Raw genomic sequence first — 21,892 nt, 5'->3', positions numbered from 1 at the left:
ATGGCCTCTCCAGCATTGGCAGGCAGATTCTTTATCACTGTTGTACCTGGAAAGCCCCATATGTACCATACATACTTTTTAAAAAATCTCATTTTTAAACTTTGTTTCTTTGGATATTAGTTTATCCATATGATGATTATGGTCCCTTTCATTCAGAAGATGATGTCTTCCCAACCCAGGGATTGAACCTGGATCTCCTGCATCTCTTGCATTGGCAGGTGAATTCTTACCATTGAGCCTCACTAAGGTTTTAAAGAGTTACTTTTCCTTAAATATTTGCTGGGTTTGGGGACTTCCCTGGTAGTCAAGCAGTTAAGACTTCATGCTCCTTAATGCAAGGGGCACAGTTCCATCCCTGCTTGGGGAAGGTGTCACATGCCACATGATGTAGTCCAAAAGAGAAAAAAGAAAACCAAATTGCTGGGTTTGCATGATTATATGGGATCTGGGCTCCTAGGTTAGTCGGTCTCATGCTATATGTGATTACCTGGCTTGGCTCTAGAATTCCAGGCAGCAATGTGGCCGCCTCAGTTATGGAGGCTTCCCCTTTCTTCTGGGTGGCAGTGAATTCTGTCCCAAGCCCTGACCACCAGGAGGGACATCTTCCTGGTTGTGCATGGCTTCTGTCTAGGGACACAAACCTCTCCGGATCCTGCATGGCACAAGGAGAAGATCCCCTTGGATCTTGCGTCAGTCAGTCATCCTGGTGGTTGACCCTGGATCCTCTCTTTTCATCTATTTTCTCTCAGCTTGAAGCCCAAGCTGAGATACTCTCACACTCTTCATCAGTTCTCTCTTTTGTGTGTTTTGGCCATTATTTCTTCCTTCAATATAAACTCCTCTGCCTTTAATATTTTAGGAACTTTATTACAATTTCTGATCTATTGGGGGCACCAAGTCTTCTTTTCTTGTGCTGTTTTCAATTTAAAATATTTTCTTACTATTTATGGGGATTTGAGATGAGAGAAGCATGTTCTTACTTTGCAATCTTGATCTGATTACCTCCTGGTCTATTACAAAGCAGCCTAGTCCAGTTTAAAGAAAGTACATCAGTGTATCTGGCAAGTAACATTTATTCCTATGACTGAATTCTACTGGAAATTTACACTGTGAGTTTGTTAAATATATCAACATTTATTAATTTCCTGTTTGTGAATGCCTATTTTGGCCCTCTCAAAAAATCCTGATATATATCAGTTCTAAGATAGTAAAATAGAGGCTTAGTGGGGGTGAAATCATTTATCCAACAGATAGCCAGAGACAGGGCCAGAATTCATGCCTATGTCTTGCTATAACAACAGCTTCCTTCAATTAAAGACAAAAGGTAATGATAATGCACAATGTCCTCACTATGGGATACCAAAAAACCACAGCATTCACTGGAGTGGGTTCTTCTAGAAATCCTGAAGTCAGGAATCACTGATTATTGTGGATAATTTGTCAGCAAATCACTGAGCTGACAGCACTTTTCAATTTCATTTCGTTGCCTTTGTCAATAAGATTATTCTTAGAGGAATTTGTGAACTGTTAGTGCTGTCTCAGTGGGCAGCACACAGAAATGGTGTGTGCATATTGGTAAACATCTCTGCAGGGTTGGCAAGTTAGAGGTGTTATTTTGCATTGATTTTTTTCCCTTGCTTTCAGCCGAGGTTTATTTTCATATAAGCAGTAATTACAGAAAACGAGTGCCTGTGAGGGTAAACGTAGTTATGCTGGTTAAAGAGCATTGTATGTATTATGTGGCATGCTGTAATTATTGAAGTTATTTCACAGGAAACAAGGCTTTCTCAGCAATTGTGATACACGGGGTTCAGATCAATATTGGCAGAGATTATAGACAGTTTAAGCTTTTGTAAAGTCTGTGTTCTGTTGTTCAAGAAGCATTTTTGGAGAATCTGTCATAAACATTTGGAAGATGAAAAGATAGATACAGAAATAAAAACACTTTGTTTTTTTAGCTGAGAAGGTTTAAATACACAAGTGCCAGAGGACTTAAAACTAAAAATATTGTCAGAATGCAACGGGGTCCATCAGAGAAGGTGGGGAGGTATGGAGCTGGGTCAGCAATGGTGTTCCATCCCTGTTGAACAGCATTCTTTGCTGTTTGATTTCCTTGATATGTTGTTGCTGTTATTCAGTCATTAAATCAGTCTGACTTTTTGCAACCCCATGGATTGAAGCACTCCAGTTTCCTCTGCCATCCATTATCTCCCAGAGATTGTTCAACTTCAGGTCCATTGAGTCAGTGATGCTCTCTAACCATCTCATTTTCTGTCAACTCTTTCTCCTTCTGCTTTCAGTCTTTCTCAGAATCAGGGTCTTTTCTAATGAGTCTGCTCTTCACATCAGGTGGCCAAAAGATTGGAGCTTCAGCATTAGTCCTTCCAGTGAAAATTCAGGGTTGATTTCCTTTAGGATTGACTGGTTCGATCTCCTTTCTGTCCAAGGGAGACAAGCACCACAGCACCACAATTTGAGACCACCAGGTCTTTCATCCTCAGCCTTCTTTACAGTCCAGCTCTCACATAAGTACATGACTACAGGAAAAACCATAGCTTTGAGTATATGGACCTTTGTTGGTAAAGTGATGTCTCTGCTTTTTAATATGCTGTCTAGGTTTGTCATAGCTTTGCTTCCAAGGAGCGAACGTCTTTTAATTTCATGGTTCCACTCACCATCCTCAGTGATTTTGGAGCCCAAGAAAATATGATCTGTCACTGCTTCCACTTTTTTCCCATTTATTTGCCATGAAATGATGGGACCAGACGCCATGATCTTAGTATTTTTGAATGTTGAGTTTTAAGCCAGCTTTTTTTTTGCTTCTTAATGCTTCTTGATGCTCTTTAGTTCCTTTTCACTTTCTACCACTAGAGTGGTATCATCTGCATATCTGAGGTTATTGATATTTCTCCGGCAGTCTTGATTCCAGCTTGTGATCCACCCAGCCTGGCCTTAGACATGATGTACTTTGCATAGAAGTTAAATAAGCAGGGTGACAAAATACAACCGTGTTGTACTCCTTTCCCAATTTTGAACCAGTCAGTTGTTCCATGTCTGATTCTAACTGTTGCTTTGTGACCCGCATACAGGTTTATCAGGAGACAGGTAAGGTGGTCTGGTATTCCCATATCTTAAAGAATTTCCTCAGTTTGTTAATGTGATCCATACAGTCAAAGGCTTTAGCATAGTCAATGAAGCAGAAATAGATGTTTTTCTAGAATTGCCTTGCTTTCTCTGTGATCCAACTAATGTTGCTAATTTGATCTCTGGTTCTTTGCATTTTTTAAAATCCAGCTTGTACATTTATTTGTAAGTTCTTGGTTCGTGTACTGCTGAAGCCTAGCTTAAAGGATTTTGAGTATAACCTTGGTTGCATGTGAAATGAGTGCCCTTGTATGGTAGTTATCCTGATGCTGGAAAAGATTGAAGGCAGGAAGAGAAGGGGACGACAGAGGATGAGATGGTTGCATGGCATCACTGACTCGATGGACATGAATTTGAGCAAGCTCTGGGAGTTGGTAATAGACAGGGAAGCCTGGTGTGCTTTAGTCCATGGGATTGCAAAGAGTCAGACATGACTGAACTGTATGGTAGTTGAAACACTCTTTGGCATTGCCCTTCTTTTGGATTAGAATGAAAACTGACCTTTTCCAGTCCTATGGCTACTGCTAGTTTACCAAATTTGCTGGCATATTGAATGCAGCACTTTAACAGCATCATCTTTTAGGGTTTTAAATAGCTCAGCTGGAATTCCATCACTCTGCTAACTTTTTAGTAATGTTTCCTAAGGCCCACGTGACTTCACACTTCAGGATGTCTGGCTCTAGGTGAGTGACCAGACCATCATGGTTATCTTGGTCATTAAGACCTTTTTTGTGTACTTCTGTATATTCTTGCCACCTCTTCTAAATCTCTTCTGCCTCTGTTAGGTCCTACTGTTCCTGTCCTTTATCATGCCCATATTTGAATGAAATATTCCCTTGATATCTCCAATTTTCTTGAAGAGATCACTAGTCTTTCCTGTTCTATTGTTTTCTTCTATTTCTTTAAATTGTTCATTTAAGAAGGCCGCCTTATCTCTCCTTGTTGTTCTCTGGAATTCTGCATTCAGTTGAGTATATCTTTTCCTTTCTCCCTTGCTTTTCACTTCTCTTCTTTCCTTAGCTATTTGTAAAGCCTCCTCAGACAAACTTCTTGCCTTCTTGCATTTCTTTTTCTTGGGGATGGTTTAGGTCACTGCCTCCTGTAAAGTGTTATGAAACTGTCCATAGTTATTTAGGCACTCTGTCTACTAGATCTAATCCTTTGAATCTATTCACCACCCTTACCATATAATCATAAGGGATTTGATTTAGGTCATACCTGAATGGCCTAATGGTTTTTCCTACTTTCTTCAATTTAAACCTGAATTTTTGCAATAAGAGGCTGATGATCTGGGCCACAGTCAACTCCAGGTCTTGTTCTGGTGTCTGTGTAGAGCTTCTCCATCTTTGGCCACAGGAAATATAATCAGTCTGATTTCGGTATTGGCCATTTGGTGATGTTCATGTGTAGAGTCGTCTCTTGTTTTGTTAAAAAGGGTGTTTGCTATGACCAGCATGTTCTCTTGACAAAACTTTGTTAACCCTTGCCTGGCTTCACCTTGTACTCCAAGGCCAAACTTTCCTGTTACTACAGTGTCTCTTGACTTCTACTTTTGCATTCCAGTCCCCTATGATGAAAAGGATGTCTTTTTTTGATGTTAGTTCTAGTGTTATAGCCACACATTCCGGGAAACAAACTCACTCAGAAGGACAATGCAGATAGTGGAGTGCAGTTTATTATACTGGTGGGCCCAAGGCAAAGTCTCCTATTAGCCAAGGATCCCAACCAGCATTTGTGAAAATCTTTTATACCCCATGTATACATATCCGAACTCACCACCTCAATTTCTTTGAGACTTACATAAAACAAAGGAAGGGTAAATACAATCACAATAACTCCATTATTCAAGTGTTATCAAGTGTTAGGTGTTCAAACAGTTAATAATCAATAAACTCCGATAGATACAGAAAGAATTTATGACCTGTCCGGAGGTAGGGGTGATTAGAGTATGTTTTCTCTTAGGCGATGAGTAACCTGGATGTGATCTTCAAGATTCCCCTGTCCAGAGGGGGTCCCATCCTTCTATTGTTGTTTCCATAGGCACTAAGCACAGAGTCCAGAGTCCGTTGGAGAGGTGGCCGAGCATGATCAGCATGAACAGGCCTAAGATGGGGTCCGGGCCCTATGAATTCCTTCTTCACTAGGTGGTCTGGTAGGTCTTCGTAGAACTGTTCAGCTTCTTCAGTATCAGTGATTGAGGCAGAGAGTTGGATTACTGTGATATTAAATGGTTTACCTTGGAAATGAACTGAGATCATTCTGTCCTATTTAAGATTGCATATAAGTACTGCATTTCAGATTCTTTTGTTGACTATGATGGCTACTCCATTTCTTCTAAGGGATTCTGCCCACAGTAGTAGATATATAGGTCATCTGAACTAAATTTGCCCATTCCGATCCATTTTAGTTCACTGATCCCTAAGATATAGACGTTCGTTCTTGCCATCTCCTCCTTGACCACATCCAATTTACCTTGACTCATGGACCTAACATTGCAGGTTCCTATGCAATATTGTTCTTTATAGCATTGGACTTTACTTTCACCACCAGACACATCCACAATTGAGTGTCATTTCCACTTTGGCCTAGCATTCTTACTGGAGCTATTAGTATTTGCCCTCTGCTCTTTCCCAGTAGCATATTGGACACCTTCCAACCTTTTGGGCTGTCTTCTGGTATCATATCTTTTTGCCTTCTCATCCCCGTCCCAAGATTGTGAGTTAGTGGATGCAGATTCCTTATCATTTACTTTCAACCACTTGTGTGAGACACATTTCTCAGACTAAACTCATACACTCTTCTTGCATTCCTTTCTGGTTTCCTCGCTGCCTTAAGGTCAGCCTAGGTGGCTGATGGCAGAGCAGACCACTGGAGAACAGTCTGAAGAGCCATCTCTGAGGGACTTGGAGTCAGTTATTGCCTCATTCAGGGCTTTGGTCCAAATATGGGTGGGACATATACAGGTGACTTTGTGTCTAAAATTCTAAGTTCCAAAGTAGTGAGCATGTGTTACATTCATGACTGTTCATCATCTTTTGAGTGGCCTTTCTATATTTAGGGACACCTCTCTTATAGTGAATTTTTACCTCCTCGATATAGAAATAGATGTAAATTTCAAGTCTTTTTGCCATGAGAATGCAAATATGAAGCCAGACTCTGCAATCAGATGCACCTGGATGAGTCTACAATTCACATGTGAAGAATGTAAGATAACATAATGGGAATGGAGCCTCCATTTTTGGTGACACTGATGGCCAAGGTAGCATCTCTGCCAATGCTTAGTACGGTACTGGTTTCCTCAACTGGCCAGTTCTGTGGTGTGAAATTGGGCTTTGTTTTTAAAGGTAAGCCTTGCACTGGTTCTCCAGACCTCCTAACAATTTTTGTGCTACCCAATATCTCTTAAATACATTTCTTTTCTAATTAATCAGTCAGGGTTTTCCTCTGTTGCTTACAGCTAAGAACTGCTCTTGATAGATAAATAATCTGGTGTATTTGTATTCCCTGGCCTGACTCATCTTTAAAGAACACCCCTACCTTCTCATATAAATTAAGGGAGACTTGAGGTGGAATTCATTCACCTGTTCAATCAGCAAGTATTATTAGATGCCTTCAGTGTGTAAGTACTGTATTAGGCACTGCGTGTTCGATGGAGAAGACTCTTCCTAGTCTTGAGGGACTTGAAATCTTGTAGCACAGATAAACATTAGCATATATACCAAATGTGCTGTGACAGAGGACTGAACCAGATGTGACCTGTGAATGTGATACGATTGATAAAATGCTGGAATTTTTTCAGCCATTTGGCATCAGTTAAGGATGAAACAGCTGGGAATCATTTATAGTAAAAGAATCTAATACATGAAAAGAACTTTCTTTATAGTGGGAAGGGAAGGAAGGAAAGGTCACATAATTGACCACCTTGCTTCCTTTTTCTTCTGCCTTGTTTTTGGGGCTGGTATGGATGCTTGGCTGGGTCTTATTTCAAACTTGTGGGACATTTAGGATTGGGGAGGTGGAGGGAGTTGGAGAGTATTGGCACTTACTTGACGTTATTCTTGGTTGTGATGATTTGACTGAAGGATAAAAGAAGTACAGAAAGCATAGATTTAGGGCCCACTGTTGTTATCAGTTGCCTATGGCCTGACATTCTTCTGGAGGTTTTCCATGTTATCTCAATTAGTATTTTTTCCTCCCTCCATACCTGTGTATATGTTCAGTTCAGTTCAGTTGCTCAGTTGTGTCTGACTCTTTGCGACCCCATGAATCGCAGCACGCCAGGCCTCCCTGTCCATCACCACCTCCTGGAGTTCACTCAGACTCATGTCCATCGAGTCAGTGATGCCATCCAGCCATCTCATCCTCTGTCGTCCCCTTCTCCTCCTGCCCCCAATCCCTCCCAGCAGCAGAGTCATTTCCAGTGAGTCAACTCTTCACATGAGGTGGCCAAAGTACTGGAGTTTCAGCTTTAGCATCATTCCTTCCAAAGAAATCCCAGGGCTGATCTCCTTCAGAATGGACTCGTTGGATGTCTTTAAATTACGAGTGGAGGAGAAGCTACATAAACTAGGAAGAAGGGAAAAGGAAATTTTTTGATTCATGTAACTGAAAAATTTGGAGGTAACTTCATGGAAAAAACCTGGACCTAGATGTTCAAATGATATCATCCGTCTGTCTCCAAACAGTGCTTCTCTTGTTGACTTTCTTTTCTGATTGCTGCCTCCCTGATAGGGGTCAAGAGCACCCAGGTCACATCCCACCTGATTAGTCACATCAGTGGAAGAAGAACTCCCGTTTTCCGAGAGAGGCAGCAAAAGTGCCAGGTTTCATCCTGAATCACTCAGGATGGTTTTGGCCACAAGTAACGGAAAACTGGGTCAAAGGGGCTCACTTTCTCACACAGCAGAAAGCCCAGAGATAGAGGCAGTTCCAAAGTGAGTTGATGTAGGGGATCAATCATGTGAGGGCATTTGGTCAGCTTCTCTGTGGGCCTCCTCCTCGTAATCTCAGATGGTTGTAGCAGCTCCTGATATCGCATCTTCATATGACAGTGTCCAAAAGTAGTAAAGAGTAAGTCCCTGCTTGTGTCTTTTGAGAATGCAAAAAAACCTCTACAGAATTCCTCCTCTAGGTCTCGTGGGTCAGTTACCTTGCACACTCATGCTTTACCAATCCTTTTCAAATGGAATACAATTACTTGGTAGTTTTAGGCTTATTGACATTTGTCCCCTAGGGGCTAGATATGAACCCTTGGATATTGCTAAGGTCACCCAATAATAGAAAGTCAGAATTTAATTTGCAAGGAAGAAGAGGCGGGCTGTTTCAGTCCTTGATAGTATCTGCCTGTGTCTCACTGGGTTAATTCAGGTTATGTATCCATTCCTGAACCAATCACAGCAACCACCCATAGTCACATGACTACCTGTGATGCTATGGAGGTAGTGGCCTTGATGGTTCGTAGGGGTATTTTGTCAGTCTGCTCAACTCAGAGGAACCGAGTGGAAGAAGTTGGGTCCCTATTATTCAAACTGACTCCTAAGCTAACTGTCCTACCCAGAGGAGCAGGAAAACCCTTGTTAGATTCTTGACTCAACTGTTAATGAAGAAAAAAGGAATTCCTGTTCCTGTCATTCATCTGTGATCCAAGATTTGGGGTAGCTCATGAATATTTCAGAGTCACCATTGCACATGAACCCCATGTTTAAGTATAAAGGAAAGCATGTGTTAAACAGGATCTCTCAGACAGAAGGCATGTTATAAGCTTCTCAACAGAACACTGTTATAATGGACCATCTGTAGAATGTGGACATGTTCGTTAGGCAGAGTAATTTATTGTAATGATACTTGGCATCATGAAATTTCACTGTTACTGTGCTTCTTCACCTCGCTATATCTTTGGGAAATTCTCCATTTTAAGATTTCTTTATATAAATGTGGATGATCAAAAGGCTTTACTGAAGAGATGATAATTTTGTGTTGGACACAGATGTGAATACGCATGGGATGAATCTGCTAGACTACATTTGAATTAAGTGGTTAAATGTTTCTATCATGACATTCTTCTCTTCAAAATGTATAACAGCCTCTTGTTCCCTATTGTGATGAGACTTCATTCTTCTTCCTGATTTTTGGACCCCTGGTAACCTGCTCTTCCCTGGGTTTTTAGTCCTCATGCTTGTACTCTGTAACCTAACTTCTGCCTAAGTTTCCACTTCTGCCTTCTGACTTGGTGTGTGTGTGTTCTGACCACTGAAGTGTCCTTCCTCTGCTTTTCCAAATTCTTCCCATTCCTCATAGCCAAGCTTCCTTTCTCCTACTCTGCTAACTGGCATGGTTCTCCCTCCTCTTCGAACCCTGATTATCCCACTTAAGGAATTTTAGCATCTTAAATGCTCCACGTTCTTTGTTCACTAATTGTTTCCATGTGTACATACTCTCTTGTCTCCTTAGTTACAGCTTTTGGAGATATAACAGGTAACTCTGGCTCAACTATTTTTCTGTACTCCCAGTGGCTACTAGAGATTTGAACTTGGATGTCTCAGAGTCATCTTAACTTTAACGAGACTGAAGCGGCACCTGTTACCTGCCCCTCCTTCCTGCTCCACCTCGCTCTTGTTGTTGTAATCAGTTTCTGTAAAAAGCTTCTATGCAGTTACCCAAACCACTCGTGATTCTGCCCTTTCTTTTAGGGACTTGTCATTCAGCCCGAGTCCTCTCAATTCTGTTCCTAAACATGTCTTGGTATCCCTTTCTCCATCCCTGACACCACTGGCTTGGTTCACACCTTTGTGATCATTCACTGGGACCATTATTCTTCCAACAGATCTCCCTGGCTCCAGGCTCAATGCTTTATTTATTTTTTATTGAAATATAATGGATTTACAATGTTGTGTTAGTTTCTGGTATACAGTAAAGTGATTCATATCTATATATGTATATATATTTTTTCACATTCTTTTCCATTATAGTTTATTACAAGATACAGTAGGACCTTTCTGTTTTTTATATGTAATAGAGTGTATCTGTTTATCCAAAACTCCAAGTTTATCCTTCCCCCTTCCCTTTCCCCTTTGTAACCATAAATTTGTTTTCTATGTCTGTGAGTCTGTTTCTGTTTTGTGAATAAGTTCATTAGTATCTTTTTTTTTTTTTAGATTTCACATATAAATGATATCATATGGTATTTGACTTCCTCTTTCTGACTTCATTCAGTATGATAATTTCTAGTTTCAGCCATGTTGCTGGAAATGGCAATATTTCCTTATTTTTATGGCTGAGTAATATTCCATTGTATATATGTACCTCATCTTTATGCATTCACCTGTTGATGGACATTTAGGTTGCTTCCCTTGTCTGTTGTGAATAATGCTGCTATGAGCATTGTGATGCATGTATCTTTTTGGTAGCTTCTTAGTCTTTTGTTGGGATCAGCATTAAGCTCAAGCAGGGAATACCTTGGCTTCCAAGTTTCAGGCATTCACAGCTTTTAAATAGTCTCTCACAGTGCTCATTTAGTTGGCCAATGACATTTTTTGAAAGGATACAATATTCTGGACACAGAACCCAATCATTATTAGTTGTTTTTTCCTTTGTTTCACCGTTTCCCCAAATTTTAACAAAAATGATCCTAACCCATCTCCCTTCTTTCCCACCCCATCCCACCCACCCCAAATAATACACCAGTAAGTGGTGTTGGAGAAGACTCTTGAGAGTCCCTTGGACTGCAAGGAGATCCAACCAGTCCACTTTAAAGGGGATCAGCCCTGGCTATTCTTTGGAAGGAATGATGCTAAAGCTGAAACTCCAGTACTTTGGCCACCTCATTCGAAGAGTTGACTCATAGGAAAAGACTCTGATGCTGGGAGGGATTGGGGGCAAGAGGAGAAGGGGATGACAGAGGATGAGATGGCTGGATGGCATCACCGACTCCATGGACATGAGTTTGAGTGAACTCCAGGAGTTGGTGATAGACAGGGAGGCTTGGCGTGCTGTGATTCATGGGGTCGCAAAGAGTTGGACACGACTGAGCAACTGAACTGAACTGAATAGCCAAAAACGACACACATGCTACTCTGTAAAAATGCAGAGTTAACACGATTGGGAAAAAGGCTGTGTGGATTGTGGAGATGCTTTTTGAAGATCTACAGTATCTCTTGCTCTTCTACATCCCATTCTGCATTTTGTTCTTCAGAGAAGGCAATTTGCTTTTTTTTTTTGGAAAGTTCAGAATGGGTTGCCGTCAAACACTGACCCTCCTTCCCTTCCCGTCCACTGGGATGGGTGTGCAAACTGTATAGTGTGGAATGGCCTTGAAGCCCTTGGGCTGCTGTAGAGCACAGAAACTATACTGGCTCTTCAAAGGACATCTTCTCAAGCCACCTTTATGGTGTCAAGACAAGGAGAACTTTTTCCCCACTTGAAACCCAGTCAGATGTGACAGGGGCTGGTATTCAAGAGAGTTAATTCCTGTCATCTTTTTTGTCATCATCCTCTGAGGGGTAAGAATGCCATGTCAGCCTTTCCTCATAGAAGGATATGACAACCTGTGGGCACTTGACATTGGGTTCCTTGGCAGGGACCAGGTCAGCCTCATCAGAGTTCTTCATGTCATCAGGAACATGAGTTCTCCACTGGAGTCTCTAGCTCCAATAATCTGCTCTGGTTCCAAACCCTGGGCAAAGCCTCGTGGCTTTTCTGACTCTTCTTTCTTCTTTGGTTTGCTCTCCTCCCCCTTATCTTCCGAATCAGAATCAGCTTTGCGCTTGCCTGCCTCTGATTTATCTGTCTCGTATGCTGTTTTCTGTGACTGCAGAAACTCAGCAATGAGGTCAGGGCAATCCAGTTTCTCTTCTGGTTCCCATGTGTTATCCTCATCTGAGAACCCCTTCCACTTTAGGAGATACTCCACTTTGCCCTTTACCACTCGATGGTCTAAAACTTTCCCACTACATATTCTTCTTCCTCTTCTTCTAGCACCTCCTCCACTTTCTTCTTGTTTTATTTTTTCCCCATAATGCCCACCAGCTTTCTGGTATAAAGGATGATGCTGCTCGGGTCTTGTAGTTGTCAACCCTCCCTGCACTGGTTCAAGCGTCCAGGCTGTCTCTTCTGTCCTCTTCCCAATTTACTATGTTTCCTCTCCAGCCCAATCTCCCAGCCGTCCACCCAGCCCACGTCACATTGTCTCGGTCTACTCAGACCAAAGAGCGACCCGCAAATGCCTTGTGGTCTGTACTTTCTCATCATGAAAACTTCATTCAGCCAAATTGAGCTTCTACTGGTGGCATGAGCACCTGTGCACCTTCAGGTCAGCAGACATGGACTCAGGATCTGGAGTCACCAGGTGCTGTGCCAAATTCCTCGCAGTACCAGTTATGTGTGTTTGTGTTTCTTTCCTTCAGTGGACTATGAGATTTTTGTCTCTTAATACCTGCTATAAAGTAGCAACTCAATAAATGATAGATGAGTATATGATACAGCATCATGATCTCATTCATAATTTAAGTCTCTCATTGATGAAACAATATTAGGCCCAGTAGAGGCATTCAATACATCCTCTTCATTTGATGGATTGTTTGCCAATGCCCAAGTCATGTAGTGTGAAGTGTCTTCTAATTTAACCTTTTGATCCATCTATGTTTTTATTTTTATTAAATGCATTATTGACTGAGTTTTTAGAACTGGTACTGGGTTTGCGTATCCTCTGGTTCCTTTTTGGATAGAATTCTGAACATTTCAGAACGTTGTTTGCTGATGTGCTCTGGGTATGATGCGGAATCACCTTAGGTTGAGCCTATGCTGGATCATATGTTATACATATTTGTTTTTTCAAAGGAATGGGAGATACATGAATTAGAACATAATTTAGATATGGAAACCTACTCTGAACTCTCTGTTGGATTAATCATTAATATATTTTAAATTCCATATTTTCGGTGAGGTAGGACATAAACTGTGGTGTTGGAGAAGACTCTTGAGAGTCCCTTGGACTGCAAGGAGATCCAACCGGTCCATCTTAAAGGAGATCGGTCCTGGGTGTTCACTGGAAGGACTGATGTTGAAGCTGAAACTCCAATACTTTGGCCACCTCATGCGAAGAGCTGACTCATTTGAAAAGACCCTGATGCTGGGAAAGATTGAGGGCGGGAGGAGAAGGGGATGACAGAGGATGAGATGGTTGGATGGCATCACCGACTCAATGGACATGGGTTTGTGTAGACTCTGGGAGTTGGTGATGGACAGGGAGGCCTGGCGTGCTGCGGTTCATGGGGTTGCAAAGAGTCAGACACAACTGAGTGACTGAACTGAGGACATAAACATGTTAAGTGTAACTATATAAATACTTGTTAGTTGCTCAGTCATATCTGACTCTTTGTGACCCCATGGATTACTGTAGCCTGCCAGGTTCCTGTGTCTGTGGAATTCTCCAGGCAAGAATACTGGAGTGGGTAGCCATTCCCTTCTCAAGGGGATCTTCTCAACCCAGGGATTGAACCCTGTCTCCAGCGCTGCAGGCAGATTCTTAACCATCTGAGCCACCAGGGAATCCCCTTGTAAGGCAAAGTCAATAAAAAGTTTCCAGGTAAAGTCTAAGTGGGGAGTTCTATTTTTCTAGGGATGAGTAACATCCAGGTGAGATTACATCCCTCTAGAAATAAAGCTGTCACACTGACGCAAGGATAGAGAGCCTGCTCTACTGATTTTGAAGGAGGAAACAGACAGAACAGGCTCCATCTTGAAAGCAGGACTCCATCTTGGGCCAGACTGTGGGCTTTGAGCTCTATGCCCAGTATCTATGGAAATGACATACCAACCGGAAAACCAGGCCCCCTGGAAGGAAGAGCCCCAGGGCTCGTACCTAGACTCTCTGTTGCCTAAAAGAATACCCTAATTATCTGTGTAACTGAATAGAATCATAAATTCTATTATGCTTATTGGGGTATGACCACAGGCCTATTGATAATTGTCCACTGTTAACTACCTAGGCTTAAGGCATATGGATCACGGGTTAACTTTGATTGTGTCTTTCTTTTCCTTTGTTCAGACTAGTTTCAGGGAATTTGGGGAGGTGGGTTTGGGCACGTACACTTAGGGTATATACGGTTTTCAGAAAAACTGGTCAGGGTCTTTGGCTAAGAGGAAACTCTGCCTTGGGCCCGCCGGTGTAATAAACTGCACTCCATTGTCTGCATTGTCCTTCTGAGTGAGTTTGTTTCCCAGAATGCGTGGCTACAACAGTTTGATCAGCAATTCCTTAAAAGAGAATCTTCTGTATGACTCAGTCTTAACTGTGTAAGCCTCTCAAAGCTTTTAAATGGGGTTGGGCAGCAATTTTAATAATAGAAAATAATCGTTAATCTCAATGATTATTAACGTCAGTTGCTCTTCTACTTTGTAACGAAGTGTCTTTCAGGTAGGACTTGACTCATTCCTTCTCCAAATTCCTCACCTGATGCTGGCTATGAGTTTCTGTTTGCACTCAAACTGCCAATGTTCTGGTCTTTTTTCGCCTCCTCTGATTCTTTGTTACCAGATCTCTTCTCCATTGTCACTTTTTGCTTCTGGTCATTTTTGTGGTCTTGCCTGCTTCTAATCTCTAGTGTCATATCTTCTATCTGCCACCCCTGCAGCTTGCTATTCTTTTTCTTCTGTTCCAGTTGTTACTTTAGTTTTTTGATCTTTCTTCTTCCTGACTCTGTTGCCAGTGTGTTCGGCTTTCCAGCTATTTCTAGCCAAGTATACCTCTCCTTCCTTGTTGTTATTGCTGTTCAAGGCCCAGTTGCTTCTTAGCTGGAAAGAGCAATACTGTTCATAGTTTTCTGATGTGTGAGGTCTGGTGTATCAAGAGTCGAGGTACTGGAGCATAACAAAGGTGAAGTTCTTCATCCATGGGACAGAAGGTTTGCATATTCTCTCCCCATTCTATTAGGAATAGAGCCATTTTACTTAGGGAAGAGTTACTGCTTTCATGATCTGGTGAAGGAGACAGAAAATGCCCTCATTAATTTACATATCTCTTCTATACTCGAGTATAAGCTCCATATGGGTTGGAAACTTGCCATATTAATGTCTGCTATGTATTATATATATATTATGTGTGTGTATATATATAAAATGTGTGTGTAATATTACACATTATAGACCATCTGCAGTTCAGTAAGTGTTTAAAATATGCTTCTTGAATGAACAATGGCTGAATAGTAAGACATATGGCAGAGGTATCAGGGCAGTGATTCTTATTAGAATCATTTAAGTCTCATTTCAAACACATAGTCTAGTTGTGAAGAGTTCACACTCCTAATGCAGGGGACCCAGGTTTGATCCTTGGTCAGGGAACTAAGATCCTACATTCTGCATCTAAGAGTTCACATGCTGCAACCAATACCCAGCACGGCCAAATAAATAGATATTAAAAAAAACCCATGCATTAATGCCTGGGTCCCCAAACTAGGCAAATTACTATTCTTAGATGTAATTTTCCCCTACATTTCAGAAATCTGTGCTTCTTAAAATTGATGAAATAATTGGAAGCATTTTTCTTTCTTAGTTGTAGATAAAATACACTTCAAATAGGCAGTGACATCTTAGATCGGATGAAACACAGTAAATCAGAATTTCTATAGCATGTAGCCTGGGCAGAAATGTAAAGTCCTCCCAGTGAGTCTGAAACATACTGAGAGTTATAAGGTTCTGTATTTAGGAGGCTTATATGAGGGAGAGATTAACAAGGGATCACTTACAACTACCTTTGAATTCTGAGCACAGCATCTGGTCTGTTGTAAACAACCAGTCCTCATTAGCTGAACCAAATAGAATTCCTCAGGGCACTGGAGAGGCCATTAAAATTACAATATGTATGTATTCTCTCTCTCTCTCTTTCTACATATATACACACATATACACACACACACCATGTTTGCTCTCTAGGCATCTGTATCTATATTTATAGCTATGGTGTGTGTGTGTATGTATGTATGTGTATATATACATGTGTGTATGTATATATATATATAGAGAGAGAGAGAGAGAGAGACTGCTGCTGCTGCTGCTAAGTCGCATCAGTCATGTCTGACTCTGTGTGACCCCATAGACGGCAGCCCACCAGGCTCCCCCATCCCTGGGATTCTCCAGGCAAGAACATTGGAGTGGGTTGCCATTTCCTCTCCAATGCATGAAAGTGAAAAGTGAAAGTGAAGTCGCTCAGTCGTGTCCAACTCTTAGCGACCCCATGGACTGCAGCCTACCAGGCTCCTCCGTCCATGGGATTTTCCAGGCAAGAGTACTGGAGTGGGGTGCCATTGCCTTCTTTAGAGAGATTAACATCCTATAATTTCAGTGGCCTCTCCAATGCCCTGAGGAATTCCACTTTGTTCAGCTAATGAGGACTGGTTGTTTACAACAGACCACATACTGTCTACACTGTAGATGATATGGGGCTTCCCTGGTAGCTCAGATGATAAAGAATCTGCCTGCAAAGCAGGAGACCCAGGTTCAATCCCTGGGTTGGGAAGTTTCCTTGGAGAAGGGAATGGAAACCCACTCCAGTATTCTTGTCTGGAGAATCCATGGACAGAGAAGCCTGGTGGGCTACAGTCCATGGCATTGGAAAGAGTCAGACATGACTGAGTGACTAACACTTTCACACTTATTCAGATGATATAGTAACTGTCCTAAATGACAATCAGGCATTTCCCAGGTGAGTTAGAAGTCTAAGAGAACCAAGCAAAGGCAGACAAGTACAGCCCCTTGAAGTGCATCTGGGTGGGTGTCATTGGAGGGGAGGCAAGTCAGGGGTATGGGTGGAGGAGGCTGGGAAGAGGGTCATTTTACTCTTTATGTTGTTGTTCAGTCATTCAGTCATGTCCAGCTCTTCATTCAGTCATGTCCAGCTCTTTGCAATTGCATGGACTGCAGCACACCAGGCTCCTCTGTCCTCCACTGTCTCCTAGAGTTTATTCAAATTCATGTGCATTGAATCAGTGATACTATTTAAATGTCTCATCATCTGCCTCCCTCTTCTTTTGCCTTCAATCTTTCCCAGCATCAGGGTCTTTTTCAATGAATCGGCTCTTCTAATTAGGTGGCCAGAGTATTGGAACTTCAGCTACAGCATCTGTCCTTCCAGTGAATGTTCAGGACTGATTTCCTTTAGGATTGACTGGTTTGAATTCCTTGCTATCCAAGGGACTTTCAAGAGTCTTTTCCAATACCACAGTTCAAAGCATCAATTCTTCAGTGCTCAGCCTTCTTCATGGTCCAACTCTCACATACATACATGACTGCTGGAAAAACTACAGCTTTAACTATACAGACCTTTATTGGCAAAGTAATGTCTCTGCTTTTTAATATGCTGTCTAGGTTTGTCATAGCTTTCTTCCAAGAAGCAAGTGTCTTTTAATTTTGTGGCTGCAGTTACTGTCATCAGTGATTTTGGAGCCCAAGAAAATAAAGTCTGTCACTGTTTCCATTGTTTCCCCATCTATTTGCCATGAAGTGATGGGACCGGATGCCGTGATCTCCATTTTTTTTTTAATATTGAGTTTCAAGCCAGTTTTTTCATTCTCCTCTTTCACCCTCATCAAGGGGCTCTTTAGTTCCTCTTCGCTTTCTGTCATTAGTGGTATTCTCTGCGTGTCTGAGGTTATTGATATTTCTCCTGGCAGTCTTTATTCCATTTTGTGATTCACCTAGCCTGGCATTTTGCCTGATGTACTCTGCATATAAGTTAAATAGACAGAGTGACAACATACAGCCTTGACGTACTCCTTTCCCAATTCATGTCTGGTTCTAACTGTTGCTTCTTGACCTGCATACAGGTTTCTCAGGAGGCAGGTAGGAGGATCTGGTATTCCCATCTTTTGAATTTTCCACAGTTTGTTGTGATCCACACAGTCGAAGGCTTTTACATAGTCAATGAAGCAGAAGTAGAAAACATCTACTTGCTTTCTTTTCTTGCTTTCTCTATGACACAGCAAATGTTGGCAATTTGATCTCTGTTTCCTCCACCTTTTCTAAGCCCAGCTTGTACATCTGGAAGTTCTTGGTTCACGTACCGCTAAAACCTAGCTTGAAGGATTTTGAGCATATTTGCTAGCCTGTGAAATGAGTGCAATTGTGCAATAGTTTGAACATTCTTTGGCATTGCCCTTCTTTGGGGTTGGAATGAAATCTGACCTTTTCTAGTCCTGTGGCCACTGCTCAGTTTTCCAAATTTGCTGAAATAGTGAGTGTAGCACTTTGACAACATCATCTTTTGGGATTTTAAATAGGATTATTTAGAATTTTAGAATTGTAAATTACTCAACTGGAATTCCATCCCCCCGCCCCCCCCAACTCTGTTGTAGTAATGCTTCCTAAGGCCCACTTGACTTCACACTTCAGGATCTCTGGCTCTAGGTGAGTGACCATACCATCATGGTTATCCAGGTCATTAAGACGTTTTTTCGTATAGTTCTTCTATGTGTTATTGCCACCTCTACTTAATATCTTCTGCTTCTATTAGGTCTTTACCACTTCTGTCCTTTACTGTGCCCATCCTTGCATAAAATGTTCCCTTGATATCTCCAATTTTCTTGAAGAGATCTCTAGTCTTTCCCATTCTATTATTTTCCTGTATTTATTTGCATTCACTTATGAAAGCCTTATCTCTCCTTGCTGTTCTCTAGAACTCTGCATCCAGTTGAGTATATCTTGCCTTTTCTCCTTTGCCTTTCACTTCTCTTCTTTCCTCAGCTATTTGTAAAGCCTTCTTAGACGACCACTTTACCTTCCTGCATTTCTTTTTCTTGGGGATGGTTTTGGTCACTGCCTCCTGTACAAATTATGAACTTCCATCCATGGCTCTTTAGGCACTCTGTCTATCAGATCTAATCCCTTGAATCTATTCTTTACTTCCATTATATAGTCATAAGGGATTTGATTTAGGTCATACCTGAATGGTCTAGTGGTTTTCCCTGCGTTCTTCAACTTAAACCTAAATTTTGCAATAAGGAGCCGATGACCTGAGCCACAGTCAGCTCCTAGTCTTGCTTTTGCTGACTGTATAGAGCTTCTCCATCTTCAGCTGCAAATAATATAATTAATTCTGATTTTGGTATTGATCATCTGCTGATGTTCATGTAGAGAGTTGTCTCTTGAATTGTTGGCAAGGGTGTTTGCCATGACCAGCATGTTCTCTTGTTACCCTTTACCCTGCTTCATTTTGTACTTGAAGGCCAAACTTGCGTGTTGCTCCAGGTATCTCTTGACTTCCTTCTTTTGCATTTTCAATCCCCTATAATGAAAAGGATATCTTTTCTTTGGTGTTAGTTCTAGAAGGTCTTATAGGTCTTCATAGAATCATTCAACTTCAGCTTCTTCAGCATCTGTGGTTAGGTCATAGACTTGGATTACTGTGATGTTAAGTGGCTTCCCTTGGCAATGAACTGAGATCATTCTGTCATTTTTGAGGTTGCACCCAAGTACTGCATTTTGGATTCTTCTGTTGACTATGAGGGGTACTCCTTTTTTTAAAAAAAATAAGGGATTCTTTTCCACAGTAGTAGATATAATGGTCATCCGAATTAAATTCACTCATTCTCTGTCCATTTTAGTTTACTAATTCCTAAGATATCAATGTTCAATCTTCCATCTCCTGCTTGCTGCTGCTGCTAAGCCACGTCAGTTGTGTCCGACTTTGTGCAACCCCATAGACAGCACCCAACAGGCTCCTCCATCCCTAGGATTCTCCAGGCAAGAATACTGGAGTGGATTGCCATTTCCTTCTCCAATCTCCTGCTTGACCATGTCCAATTTGCCTTGATTCATGGACCTAACATTCCAGGTTCCTATGCAAAATTGTTCTTTCCAGCATCAGTCTTTCCTTTCACTGCCAGACATATCCACAACTAAGCATTGTTTGCCTTTGGCCAAGCAGCTTCATTCTTTCTAGAGCTATTATTAATTGCCCTTCACTCTTCCCCAGGGGCATATTGGACACCTTCAAACTGAGGAAGCTTATCTTCTGGTGTCATATCTTTTTGCCTTTCATATTGTTCATGGAGTTTTCAGGGCAAGAATACCGGGGTGCTTTGTCATTTCCTCCTCCATGGACCGTTGTTTGTCTGAACTCTTCATTATGACCCGTCTATCAGTGGGAGGCCCTGTGCAGCATGGCTCATAGCTTCATTGAGTTACACAAGCCCCTTCCCCATGATAAGGCTGTGATTGATGCCCAAAGTACATTCTGTTGGGACTGATTTGAGAGGAGGCCAATGGGCAGTTAAGAATTCAGAGCAAATTTAATTGAGGATCCAATCTGTCAAAATTCTAAGCAGGCCAGGAATTTCTTCAGTCACCTCCCAGCTCCCATTTTGGTGACGTTTTTGCTTTGTATCAAATTCCCACAGCCTCACACCTCTGCTTGGCTGGCCTAGTCGTTCCCCCAGGCTTCCCTCCTTCTCTCTTTTGGACCTCACTGCAATCCAAAGCATCTCCAGTGCTTCACAGACTTGGTCATTTTCTTCCTGCTTCAGGGCTGCCCGCCTCCAGGGGGGGCCACTCACACTGCGGTCTTGGAGAATGGTGCCCATCCGTACCGCTCAGTGGTGCCGGGGTCACTAGGTGCTGCCTTCTTCTTTTGTTTACAAGTTTATACAGGCCTTCTGAGGCCCTGGCCTTTTTCATGGAATTGGTCCCACAGAAAGAAGTTTAGGTTTCCTGGTTGATTATGGAGGAAGGTTTGTTTGTTTGCTTTTTGATTGAGTCAGTCTTCTATCAGAGGCAGCTTGATCCCATAGTTGGTGAGAGTATAGGCTTTGGAGGAAAACTGAGTTTAATTCCTCACCCCCTAAAACTGTACATGAGGGATAATGCCTTGCTGTTGGTAACTACATTTTCTCTTCTGGAAAATGGGGATAATAATAGTATTTATCTCACTGATAATCCTCATTGGTGTGAGGATTAAGGAGTTTAATATGATAAAGCTTCTAAGATAGTATCTGTCACATGGTAAGTACTCAAAACCCTCAGAGAATATTATTTGCTCAACCCTTCCATACCATAAGATTGAGAGCAGGAGGAGAAGAGGGCAACAGAGGATGAGATGATTGGATGGCATCACCGACTCAGGGGACATGAGTTTGAGCAAACTCCAGGAGACAGTGAAGGACAGGGAAGCCTGGTGTGCTGCAGTCCATGGGGTTGCAAAGAGTCAGACATGACTGAGTGACTAAACAACAACCTCCCTTCTACGTGTAATGTAATTTTCTGCTTTCAAGAGTTGCTTGCTATTTCTGGTATTGTTAATTTGGCCACAAGGAGGAGAATAATGGTAGAAGTGTGCTAGCTAATTTAGTAGCAATGTTCATTTCAGATTTAATTGTGGTCCTGAATGTCTAAATTACCTACAACTTTGGTAATAATTCTTCGCTTTACCATGTTCTGTTTGGCAAAAAAAGTTTGATGAAATTCACAGGAGAACAAAAATTAGCTTGATGAAACCGACTCACTATATCATTAAGCATGAGCATTCTTTGGAATATCTTCACTTAGAGATTCTAAAATGATATATCTAAAGTTAGTCTAGAAGACTGGTGGAAAGAGAAGCATCAAATCTCCTCCTCCTGAAACTGGGGCTCTAGGTCTCCAGGTTGACATCATGGCTGATCTTTTATTTTATGGTCAATGAAGTTCAGGCTTGGCCTTGTGATACCATGCACAAGCTTAATGGTGCTTCCTAATGCACTACATAAGCAGGACTGATTTGAAG

At 41.7% G+C, this 21,892-nt stretch overlaps 1 long non-coding RNA gene and 1 pseudogene across 13 annotated transcripts in view; one reads left to right on the top strand and one right to left on the bottom strand.

Moving 5' to 3' along the window:
* The window catches only part of LOC147359341 (uncharacterized), a 176,888-nt gene that overhangs the window by 46,401 nt on the left and 108,595 nt on the right, over positions 1-21,892 (top strand). The gene's annotated exons all lie outside the window — the stretch shown is intronic.
* On the bottom strand, positions 11,604-12,189 carry LOC147359342 (chromobox protein homolog 1 pseudogene; annotated as a pseudogene).

Source organism: Bos grunniens, chromosome 14, assembly GCF_055505025.1.
Source record: "Bos grunniens cultivar Pamir isolate PY7600 chromosome 14, Bosgru_T2T1.0, whole genome shotgun sequence".
Taxonomy (NCBI): Eukaryota; Metazoa; Chordata; class Mammalia; order Artiodactyla; family Bovidae; genus Bos; species Bos grunniens.
The sequence above is the reverse complement of the archived record's forward strand: the minus strand, read 5'-3'. Positions and strand labels throughout refer to the sequence as shown.